The 12,152-nt window shown below is 38.5% G+C and overlaps 1 protein-coding gene and 1 long non-coding RNA gene across 2 annotated transcripts in view; both read left to right on the plus strand.

Annotated features, from left to right (window-relative positions):
• LOC122817002 overlaps window positions 1–5,914 on the plus strand; it is a 135,074-nt gene extending 129,160 nt beyond the window's left edge. Inside the window, exon 3 of the long non-coding RNA XR_006367133.1 lies at window positions 5,530–5,914. This is a non-coding gene — a long non-coding RNA (uncharacterized LOC122817002). The remainder of the gene's footprint in view (window positions 1–5,529) is intronic.
• DLGAP4 (DLG associated protein 4) overlaps window positions 1–12,152 on the plus strand; it is a 1,245,417-nt gene that overhangs the window by 720,972 nt on the left and 512,293 nt on the right. The gene's annotated exons all lie outside the window — the stretch shown is intronic.

A 12,152-nucleotide genomic window follows, 5' to 3' on the forward strand; every position in this document is an offset into this window, starting at 1 on the left:
AGTTGTTTCCAAATGGCCACTCACTGATATCCTTCACCCCTGTGTGAGGGCAACAGTGCTAAGTCCATCCTTTCCTAAGTAAATTTTAGGGCTAGCTGTCTGCTTGCTTTTCAGTTATGATGCTGCTGTTTGATTGCAGTCTAAATGTCCAGATAATGAAGATTTGGGTACATTAATCTTACTTTCTCTGCCATCCTAAGATCTCCCACTGTTTTACTTGTACTGTGGTATCAGAAGTTATTGATGATGGGTGCGATGGGTTAATCTTTTGGATAATTACTATCTTCTGGGGGTGAGGTTGAAATATCCTAATACGAAGGTTTGTTTCCCATGCAGGGCTCCACATAAAGAAGCTTCACCCCTGAATGTTGACAATCCTTGACCTGTAAGGATGGACTGAAGTAAGGCTTGTATTAAGAATGGGACTTCTGCTTGGCAGATGGGATGTGCAGTAGCAAGCTCTGCCCATTTCCCCTAACTGATAACACTGTTGTGCATGCCCAATTAAAGGGGCAGGTTATGACTTCTTATTGAAATGACACAATCCGATCTAGAAATGCATACATTTTTTAATGCTTAGCTTAGAACTTGGAAACCGTATATACAGAAAATGACCTTTTTACTTTGGTCCAAAAGCACGTAAATAAAAGCAGGAGGACCAAAACATTCTTTGTTGCACATATGTATGCATTATGCTGCTGAAGGGATGTACTGCATTTGTATAGTTGTAACCTGACAACTATTCTATGAAAATCCCCAAACATATCACATCTGTACCAAAATGGGAACAATTTTTCTGCCTCCAGAACAAACTTTTTTTTTATTCTGAAAAATAAAATCCTCTGTGTATGCTGATACAAGTACTATAACTGCACTTTTCTACATACATTAATACCGCATAGAATAGAAATTGCCTGAAAATATGCTTGGCAGCCAGGCAACTTGTTTATCATGGTTTCAATATAATGTACCATCTAAGATGGGCTGCCATTTCCCTTAACCCTCTGTTCTTGCATTTGTAAGTATTAGAATTAAATAAAAGATAGTGGATGGGGGGCAGCAGCCCCCCTTATATGGACAGACAAGTTTTTATTAAAAAAAGTGCATCACTACTGTTTAAACCCACTGCCAATCATTCTGGCCCTACCCACCACCTGTACGCTGTGAAAACACTAGTCCCTTTTCATAATATTACCCTGAAATCATTTTGAAAAATTCTTCTTTAGATTGTCTGAGCTGGTTGCGTGATGTCTAGTTCTGTTTTGAGATGCTTATGTCAGAGACTTAGCTATATAGTACAAGGTGCTTGCTACATATTTTTGAGCCATATTGGGGGTGCTCTCTGATTTGAAAGGTTTCGGGGATTACCACCAGTAACCATGTGGCAACATTTTGTGTACATTGATCATGTATGTTGGCAGATGTTGAAGTGATGTGGTATGACTTCAAGTCATGTGCTTGTATCTGTAACACTTGTAGCTGGTGTAGTAATGCACTATGAAATCGGTACTATGCTTTTGGTAACACAGTTGCTGTCTTTGTTTTTTTTTTTTTTTTTCCACTTAACCTTGGAGTGGGGGTGGAGAAGGATCTCTCTTGAATGTAGAGAGTGGGGATGCCCCCCCATTTGAGAGAATGCGGATGTGAAGACTTGTTAGGAAGAAGTAATCCAGTTTATTTCTAACACCATAATGAAGGCACTGCATCTTTGTTTTAGTAAAGTTGGTGTTGTCTTTCCATTTTAACGTTTTCCTTGTAGAAAGTAAACAAGTCCAGTCTCTTGGCACTTAAAGAAGTTTCCTATATCATGGCCAAGATTTTGGCGCCTCCCCATCCAAATGCTGAAGGCACTATTCTCTCCAAATAAAACTGGTCCCTGTACACTTCCAGTTCAGCAATTTAAAAAAAAATGTATGTATCCTGTACAAGATCCTTTTTTTAGGCACAGGTCTGAGATGAATTTCTTTTTAATGTAGGTCAGAAACTTACAGTCAAGTGTTATTTCAGGTCTTGGTTTATTGAGCTAGTACTCATAAACAGGAACCCATGAAAAATCTTGGCTGCTTACTTTCTGCAGGTTGTGTAGGATGGTTGGTAGTAAATTGTGGCAGGTTTTGAATGTACAACACCACTGCTTCCTTCAAGAAGCTGTGGTTGCAAGTAATTGCAGAGCGACAAGCTCTGTAACTGTTTGAGATTCCCCAAACTTGAAAGGTTTTAATTTGCAATGTAGAATGTTTTCATGAACAGCATATTAGCTCAGCTCCAGAATTCTGGTAATCTGTGCACGTCATACCATTATTTATCAGAATACCTGAAATGCTACAGGAAGAAGAATCCCTGTTGGTTAAAGTGTGTCATGTTTTAGAAAAGCTGTGAACTCCGTTGTGCTAATCTTGAACTGTATCTAACGAAGCAGTAGAACTGTCTGTGCTGCATGCCATATGTACTTCTGTCAGCTGTAGCATGTAAGAGCCAGACAGCCATTACACAGCATAACATTTTTTATCAATTATTAACTGGCATTAATGTAGATGGTGTTTTTTTTCCTGAACAGGCAGGCAGAAACTTGAGAATATGGTTTGTGGACGTGATGACACCAATAACAAACAGCGTATTAATTATTTATATTACTCCATCTAGCAGATGTGAGCAGTGTTCTCCAGATGTGTGATCCAAGTTATCATGTTACACTGCAACCATGTTGTCACTTTTTACTTTGCTGGCCTTACTGTCATGCTGTTAGCCACACACATGTTGAGAACCAATGCAATCCTGACTTATTTTGTACAAACGTCCCTGTATTCTGGCTGCAAGAATCCAAAGCTAGTTACCTACCTGAATGTTGCTGTGTTGTGGTTTTTGTTGTGGTCCCAGACAGACGGTTCTGCTGCAGCGACTTCATCTAGTTTCCGCAACACCTCAGTTTGCTTGGGGAAAGGGCATTTGTTAATGTTGTTTTGCATTTAATATAAACTGCAGAAATGGTGAATAGCAGTTTAAAATGTGTGACCAGTGAAAAAAGGCAGAAAGAATGCACTGTACACTTGACTGCATTCTGCCACTGTACTGCAAAATAATTTAAATGAGGGAGGGTTACATGGGAGGGTTCAGGACAGTCACTTGTCGGTTATGAAAAAAACTTGCCAGAGTGTATATGTTGTACCATAAACTGTGCCTATGAGATGCTGTGCTCGAACAGTTGTAATGAGGTTTGTTGGGTTTATTATGAAAATAGCCTAAATTGCCAGTATGTTATGAAATTTGAATTCTTGACTGATGACTAGTTATTCATATAATCTACATTCATTTGTTTTCTTGTTGACATTTGATTACTGAGAAAGTCCGAGTGGTTAAAAGCCCATTTTCAGCAGAGGCCTAGGGATAAAACTTCCAAATTATTACAGAATTATTTTAAAAACAATAATTTTACAAGCCTCACAAAAAAAATCTGCAATTTAAATAATTATAACAAATTAGTGATAGCTTATATTGAGTGACATTTAATATTTATAGAAATTTTAGTTTGTAGAGAAATTAAAGGCAAGTTAGTCTAATAGAAATAGGAACTACAATATGAAGTGAATTAAAAAAAAAACAGGCTTATATATTTAAAGAAATTCAGAGAAGAGATTTTGAAAGAAGTAAGGAAGTAAGTGATGAAGGGAGAGTAAGGAGGTATAAGGAATGAAAGGGTACTTGTTCACATTTAGGGATCTAGTTTATCCTAGTTGTGAGCAGTAACAGATTTTAACTAGGGAGTCTTTCAGAGTGGTCCCAAAAAAATGGAGGGGAGGGTATTGACCTGATGGATACATGTAAGGAGTTCCAGGCCTTAGCAACATTGTACGACTACAGACAATGCCCAGCACATTTGATAGCTTTAACATGGTTTAAGTTAGTTTTAAGAGTAGTTTTATGTAGGATGTGAGCATAGGTTTGAAGGTGAGAGTGGATGTGCGGATATGTGGCTGTTGGGCAGGGCTGGGATTAGATGTTGAGGAATCCTTGGTTAGAGATGCTTTACTGTCTATAATAAGAGTTGAACTGTGTTGCATTTTTAAGTGGTGAGATCAGGAGAAGGGGTTTGGGTTGAATTTTTGGCTTGGGTGTAAGATTTCTTTAATGGCTGCCCAAATTTTTTTAGGGGGGGTGGTTAACATTCTGAATGTTGTTGTAGTGTAGCTTTTTGTCTTCATTTTATTTGCTGTTTAGTACGATTGCGAAGCATTCTAAAGTTTTCAAGATACTGAGGTGTTTTATATTTTTCCCATTATTTTTGTGCTTTTTTGCTTTAACATTCTACTCTTCTTGGATAGCCAGATTCCATTATTTGTTTTTAGTCTGTTCCTTTTAGGAGGTTTAATTTTTATAAGCCTTTTCACAAAGTAATAGAAGTTCACACACATGCTGACTTCTACTAGACTGATGGTAGCATTTCCTTGTGGACTGGAAAAGTAACTGTTTTGCTGTTCTTTACATATAAATACGATCTGAAGTGGCATTTTTCTCATGTACAAATAAGGGGAGCAGTTTATGATGCATATATCTGGGTATTGTTTTATGGTAACGTAGTCCGTAATTAATTGGTGCATTCCACTGTACTTTTCCTGCAGATACATATAGTTTAAGAGGTTCATTTCAGCATTGGTAGTTTCTTGCATAACAAGTATCTATTTTTCATAAAGTCAAATTTCCATCCAGTGGCAGTCAGCTGATACAGGCAGATACCTGAGCAGTCCAGCAGTCTTTGTAGCTAGTAGGATTTGTGAAAGTTAAAGTGAATCAGTAAGAGCCGGTGTTTCCAGGGAGATGGAATTAAACTGCAGCAATGCTTCAGTCATTGCACCTAGAAATTGCAAAGTAAATGCCACATTACTAAAGTAAGAGTTTCCATGTAAAATGTAGGGCACGATTAAGTGCCAAGATTTACTAAGAAGCACTATTGTGTACACAAGTATAGATCTGAAAAATTAGAACAAGGCAAAAATATTGCCTGCTGCTCTTAGATACCTTGTATAGTAGGCATTTTGAATGCAATAAGGGATTACTTGATTATCTTGCTGGCTCTTTAACACATTCGTAGCCTCAGCCAGTATCACTGTCTCAAAGGTGTGAGTAAGTCTGCATATTCCCAAGGATTATGCTGGGTGCCAGTGTTGGAATTTTTGGTAATTCCTGATAACCTACAGTTTTATGTTGTATGTCATCTTTGTGAAATGGTTCTGTATATAGTCAAGAATTCTGCTAGGTATCTTACCTGCTCTGTAGGTATCTCATTAGCTTTGTAAAGAGAGAGACTCTGTATGAGATTAAAAGTTATATTTGGTATCACAGTTTATGGCCTTTGCTGGTTATGTGAAGTAGCTTTTTTATGTTTGTTTGGTGACAATCTGTAAAGATTTCCATTTACAGAATGAAAAAAGGGACAGTAGTAGTTTGCAATCAAAAATGGCTGTATTTACTATATAACTTCTATAGAAGCTGTAATGTTTTATTTATCTACTACTCTGCGTAACTTGTTTTCAGAAAGAACCTTATGATAAAGAAATGCAGCATTGCTGGAATTGGTGCAGTAGTGACTTGTATGGCATTCAAATTCGTCATGAATTCTGCAGAGGTTTGAGAATTTATTAGCGTGAAGAACTTTACAAAGATTGTAAGGATGCAGCTGTTCAGAATCTAAGTCAGACATTTTGAAAAATTAAATCTTTTGCTTTTTTAAGGCTTATACTTGTGCTCAGACTAGCAAAACATTGAGAACCATAGACTGTTACTTTGATCAAAAGCTATATTGCCCAAACTGTGTTGGAACTTTCTGATTATCTTAAATGTTTTGCTTTGGAGGATGTTATCTGAATTAAAAAAAAAAAATTTGACCTAAACTTAGCAGGAAATGAAGTGCCAGGACTTCTTTGCCAAAAGTAAAACTAGTTTGTCTGAATGAAAAGTACTGATTTACTACCCAATGTTGCTTCATTTTTGAGAACCGCTCGAATGTCCCCTAGTGATGTGACCCTTCCATAAAAAATTAGCACTGTGCGACCTGTTGCACAGAGTCGGTGATTTCATGCCTGTAAATTTTGTCCAAATTTTTTTGTAACTGCTAAATCGACTTTAATGTCATTTTAAGACTGACGGTAATCTTTATTAATTGATAACATTAGGACAAGCTGTCTGAGAATCTATTTGATATACTCTTGGACAGAGAATTTTAATTTGTGTGTACATTTTCTAAGTCTGTTGCCTAATTTTTTAGTTTTATTTTTAAAGGCTTCTGGCCGGCTGCTCAGTAATTTTTATATGGAGGAAGTTACCAAAAACTGATTAATTATAACTGCTGTCTGCCATTTTTTGAAAAGGGACTACTTATTCATAGCAATGGTAAGTTAATTGTATGGTTGGCTCATTTTGAGAGATTTATAGTTGCTGATTGATCCTGAATGTGCCAGATTTGTGGCTGGTGTCAGCATGTTAGTGAATGCAGAAAAGGATAGTGACTCAGAAAAGATATTAGCCCCCTACTGGACAAGAAGTAGTGGTACAGAAAAGATATCTCCTGGAAATCATTTTGTGTGTCTGTGTGTGCACTCACATGCATCTCTGTTCTGAGCGTCTGTGTGCATGTGTGTGTTCAAGAGTGTGAAAAGAATAGATTAACTAGTAAGGTAACTAGGAATGAACTGTATGAAGTCCTTGGAAACCATTGGTTCTAGTTTTGATTTCCAGCTGGACAGTGTGAACCTTATTTGGATGTATAGGGCAGGGGATGGATTTTATAAACCGGAATTCTAAACTGTCTGTGTACCTTTGCAACCACAAGATAAATGGGAAAAAAATAGTCTGCAATGCATGTGGAAGTTGGAAAACTGGCAGAAAAGTGAGGTCTGTAGAGTACGGAAACATGTCCATAGCACAGCTGGTTCAAGTGTAAATCAAAGATACTCATGCATGCTGTAAGCCACCATGTGTCCATGTGAAATGCATTCTAGTGAACCTGGATACAGTCTGGTAATGGCTGCAGGTTCAGAGCACACAGCAGAAAAGCAGCTTGTTCCATCCCCAGATCTCCAAAGGTAACTGAACTGCAGAAAGTGGAGCTGAAGCTGAAATTCCTTAATAACAAAGCAATCGAAGAGCATGGAATTGCTATAGGTACAAAGAGAGCTGTAGTAAAGCTTTGTGATGGAGAGAGTGAAGGAGCAAGAGGAAGGAAAAGCAATGCTAGCATGAGCAAATGGTGCTCACTGTCAGCAGATGAGTAGCATGGGTGAAAACTCACTCCTAGGTGCCAAGACCTCCATTAAATTGTTCCCTTAGTGTAAAGAGAGGAATGATTTTGATAGTTTTGGGCATTTGAACATATTTACCATTGGTAACAAATAGACCAGGTGCAGTGGATGAGTTTTTTATCCCTTCTGTGTCTCAAAATTTGGGTTGTATGCATAATACTTAAACACAGCTCTGTAAAGTTAGGCTTTTTATTTTAAGAAGCACTGACAAAGGCAGAATTATGTAAAGAAAGCCGGGATCCACTCTAATCAATGCTGAATAACTGCTCAAACTAAATGATGGTCGGTCTGTCTGCCTGTCTGTTAAAGAAACTTTCAGCTGAAGTGTTCTCATGCCAGTCTGTTCTGCATCATACTTGAGTTTACAGTAATGGTTTATTTATTCAGTACATTTTCCAAGTAAGAAAAACAAGAATGTAAAAACAGTAGAAAATATTCAGTATGCTATCTGTTAAGTAAAACTGCTCTCATTTTTATAAAGTTGAGGTATATTGCTAAGCCTTTTCACCTTGCTGAATACCTGCAACAGATGAGAATAAATTGTCAAGAGCTCTTGTATTTTATAAGGCCCTATTACTTGGCAGTTCAAGATATTGGCAAGTTAGCGCAAACATTATACTAGACTTTGTAGTAAGGAGCTCATTTTAACTCTGCACAGCAAACGAAGTTATGAAGTCATGTGCCCAGGTACTACCACACATCTTGGTTGCTTCCCGTACCGGTCAATGGTAACTGCCATTATCTTGCACTAATTCATGACAAAACACATCTGCCCAATTTACATAGACTCACACCAACTAATGTACTGTGCAAAGAGTCTTCTGCTACAAGAGCATTCCTATAGCTTATTTGATGTATAGTGAATGGAAACTGCGGTTTATTTTTAATCATTGTTAAAGCTCCGATTAGAGAACTTCATGACTTTAATTTGCCTCCATAATGTTCCCAGTTTAGGACTGGGCCACAGTGTAGGGTTTGTTTTGCAGCCCTCTCCACCCCCATACTGCAGTAAGATGCAGAGAAAACTCTTGCATTTTTATATGTATGTACATGTTTCCTATTAAGATTATCAGGTGATTAGAACCAGTGATATTTGTATTAGAAGTACATTTTTATGAGGTTACTTTGGTAGATTAGATTGTCAACACAAAGCCTGTGCTTTAGGGGTAACATAGGATTTACTCTAAACTTACTAGACTCCGATTATAGGTTAAGCCTTTGAATTCAGTCTGCTACCTAGCTTAGCATCGCAATGTTGTATGAGCTGTAAAAAAATGTCAACTAAAGACTCCCGCACTCCGTAGAGTCTGTCCAAGTGCTTCAGCTAAGACCACCAAGCTGCTTCCCTACCACAGCTCGTTCTGCTCCCTGTGTTGTCTCCCAAGCAGTTTTTGAACACTTCTTATGCCATCAATAGCGTGCTGAAGAACCATACCACTCTTAAATTTGTCGTCTTTAACAAAGCACTGTTTTCATTTCTTAATGAAGTCGTCCTTTGAGTGCCCTTCTCAGTTATAACTTTGGTCACAGTGACTAGGTGAAATGTAATGTATTTGTGCACGTATGTGTGTGGGTGTATGTGCTATATATTTCAGTAATGTAGAGTAGGTGTATATTGTCTGCTGGACATTCTAAAATAACCAGTAGTTTTCCATGAGATGGCAGAGTACCAGGAGAAAACCTGTGCAGACACATGGAGAGCATACAAACTACATGAAAACAATGGAGATAAGGATTCGATCATAGGCCTTGGAGCTTTGATGTAAAAATCTTGCATTCATGGCCATTGTGCCACCTTTTGTATGAAGCGGTGTTTCAAGCATTACTTTAAATGATCACCTGCTGTCCATTTCTTTTTCCTTGTCATGTGCTTCCTCCTTAATCTGCACGTCCTTCCTGCCCTGGCAGCAGTATAGTGTATGTGTACTGTATTTCGTGCATCTCTTAATCTACACTGGTTTTTGAACCTTACCCCATTCTTTTCCCACCCCAGCTGTGTAATTAAACTGTCTTTGCCATCCTGATTTCCCTCTGGAGGCTGTATGTGTTACTTCAGATCCACTCTGTTGTGTAGCTTTGGAGTCTAGTCTTTGTACTTTTCAACCCACCATCTTTTCTTTTTTCAGTGCCCTTTCACATTGCCTGTTCTGATAGGTCACTTCCTAAAGACCGATTTCCATGGGGTCCTCCCACCTTCAGAATATGGTGGTAATTAGCTTTGCTGCATTTAAATTCCAGTTGTTGCTCCTATATGCTTACCCTGTGGACCCTTTAAGGTATCTTTAGAGACTACTGCCAATATCCATGATTTTCACAGTAACCATTCATATCTGTAAAATGTAGGTTGATCTTTTTGTCTAAACCCTGTTTGATTTTTACCATGGAAATTGTAAACAACACAGAACAGTAGCAAATCTCATATTTCTTAATTGATTTTTTTTGTCTTAACCATTTATTTTGCAGCAGCTTTTTTCTGCTGCTGTCAGACAGTTTTAATTTGGCTCGCCCCATTTTTGAAACCATCTTTCAGAAGACTTATGGATGAAGCAGATCCCCAGGGTTCCCTTTGTTCTAATTAGTGAGCAAATCCTAGCTTTTCTACATTGAGGCGATGAATAGAAGGGACAAGGTGTAAGAAAACTAAAATTAAAGCCCTGAAAATCGTATTTTAAAACAGTCAAAGCCATTGTTTTCTTGCTATCTTATTTTCTTAAAATTTTCTGAATATGGATTATGTAGCAAACCCCAACCTCTATCCAGTCACAGTAAATGTCTGTTCTCACATTACTTTTACATTTTTTTTTAAAGCAGATTAAATTGTTGCACCTTTCCTGTATGTAGCATGCCATGACTGTCATATTGTTGACCCTATCCATTGTTGAATCTCTCTAATGCGTCACCTGCTTTGCTTGTGTCTCACACTGTACATGTCAGTAGAGTCGATAGTAAAATGCATAACTATAGGATGTTCTTCATGTTTCACTGTTGCAGTCATTACATTTGGGTAATCTGCTGGCAGGTTGCCCTCAGTCGGCCTGAATATCAAAGTCTTGGGTCCCACGTCGGTTTCTATCTCCACTTCTGACGTCATGGAAGAGGAGAGCAACCGATGCAGGACCCAAGACTTTGATATTCAGGCCAACTGAGGGCAACCTGCCAGCAGATTACCCAAATGTAATGACTGCAACAGTGAATACACTCAAACATCTACATTTATGGTAAGTGTATACAACTGTACTTTCACTGCCAGTTTGATCTCCTCATAGCTGAAGAGGACCTTTGGACCAGTGCATCTACATGGCTAACAAATGTGAAATAAAATAAAACTGCTTCAGGTTGAATTGATTATTGGACAGAGAACTGATGTTCTGGAATCCTTATCAGCTTGATGCTCAGGACATGAAATTCTCTGCACAGTAAGTTTAATTTTGTAATCCACATTTTTGCAAGAGAACTATAAAAGGTGACCTGCTAAACTGATTATGAACAGCACTTAATTTAAAGTGAAGTATATATGCATATCTCTAAATCTCTTCTTGTTTACTCTTCTGTAAATAGCAATAAAACATTTCATTTAGTAATCTTGACTAATCTGTTTATAATTCCTTGCCCTTCATTGAAGAAACTTCCTGTCCTTTTCCTCCTGTGTTTGCCCATGAATCTGTCTGAAACATATTTTTACACATGAGCACATGCATAAAAAGCTACTAATTCAGCTTTGTTGCCTTTTTTCTACTAATATTATAGGCCATTTACTCATCCCCTCCCCACCTTACCACCATCATACACTTCACATAATTTGTATGGGCCTTCACATCTTCCCATATTATTTCTGTTGTCCTACTAATTTTGTCCTATTCCAACACTTATGTCTTGTCTTGTCATTCTCTTCCTTATGGATTATTTTTGAAATGCACTTCTTTTTTCCACCTTTTCTGCATGTGGTCAGGGTTTTGTCACTTATTGCTATCTCTCCCTGTTTAGTGCCACTCTCCTACCTTTCTTCAACACTAGTGCCTGACTGTCGCAGGTCTTCTCTCGTACAATCTGGCCATCTCTTTACTGGACACCCTCATTTTTTGTTGTTTTCTTTCTGTCTGTCCCAAATCTTCTTCACCATATTATCTTTTGCTTTCTTGCACATGTGCCCGAACTGTAATCTGTCCTATTTTTGACTTTTTCTGTAATTGGAGCTAATTTTGCTTCTGCTATCTCCTCATTTCTTTCTCTGTCCCACAGTGTGTATCCTGCCACCCTCCTCAGGCACTTCATTCCCATCACTTCTAGCTTTCTCAGCTGCTCTGCCTTTACTGCCCAGGTTTCTGTACCATACAGTAATACTGGGTGCACCACTGTTTTAGACATCTTGCTTTTCAGCTCCATTGGCATTCTTCTGTCATACACTACCTCATCATACACTGCCTCTGACCCTGTGCCAGTTGGCTGCAGCCCCTCTGATTCTAGCTTTAACCTTATCATTCAGCCTTCCCTTCAACCACCCCTCCCAGATACTTGAATCTGTTAACCTGTTCCACTGCTTTCCCTTCTATCTCTAAGTTTTCAGATGTTCATCGTGCATTACAGCTGCAGTAATTACATATGGGGTTTTCAGCCGGCAGGCGGTCCCTCGGTCGGCCGAATTCCAAAGTCTTGGTCCGGCGTCGGTTGTTGTCGCGTACTCTTCTGACGTCAGGAAGGCTAGAGTATAAAAGACACAGCCGACGCCATCTTCTTCAGTCTTTTTTGCCGCACGGTGCCCGAAGCAGAAGCAGTTCGCAAGTGCCGGTCGGCCAGCTCCTGAATTACGAAAAAAATTTGGAACCGAAGTCTTCATTAAAGCTAAGTACCCCGTTGGGGAAT

This window comes from Protopterus annectens, chromosome 12.part0 (assembly GCF_019279795.1).
Source record: "Protopterus annectens isolate FY-2018-M chromosome 12.part0, PAN1.0, whole genome shotgun sequence".
NCBI classification, from domain to species: domain Eukaryota; kingdom Metazoa; phylum Chordata; order Ceratodontiformes; family Protopteridae; genus Protopterus; species Protopterus annectens.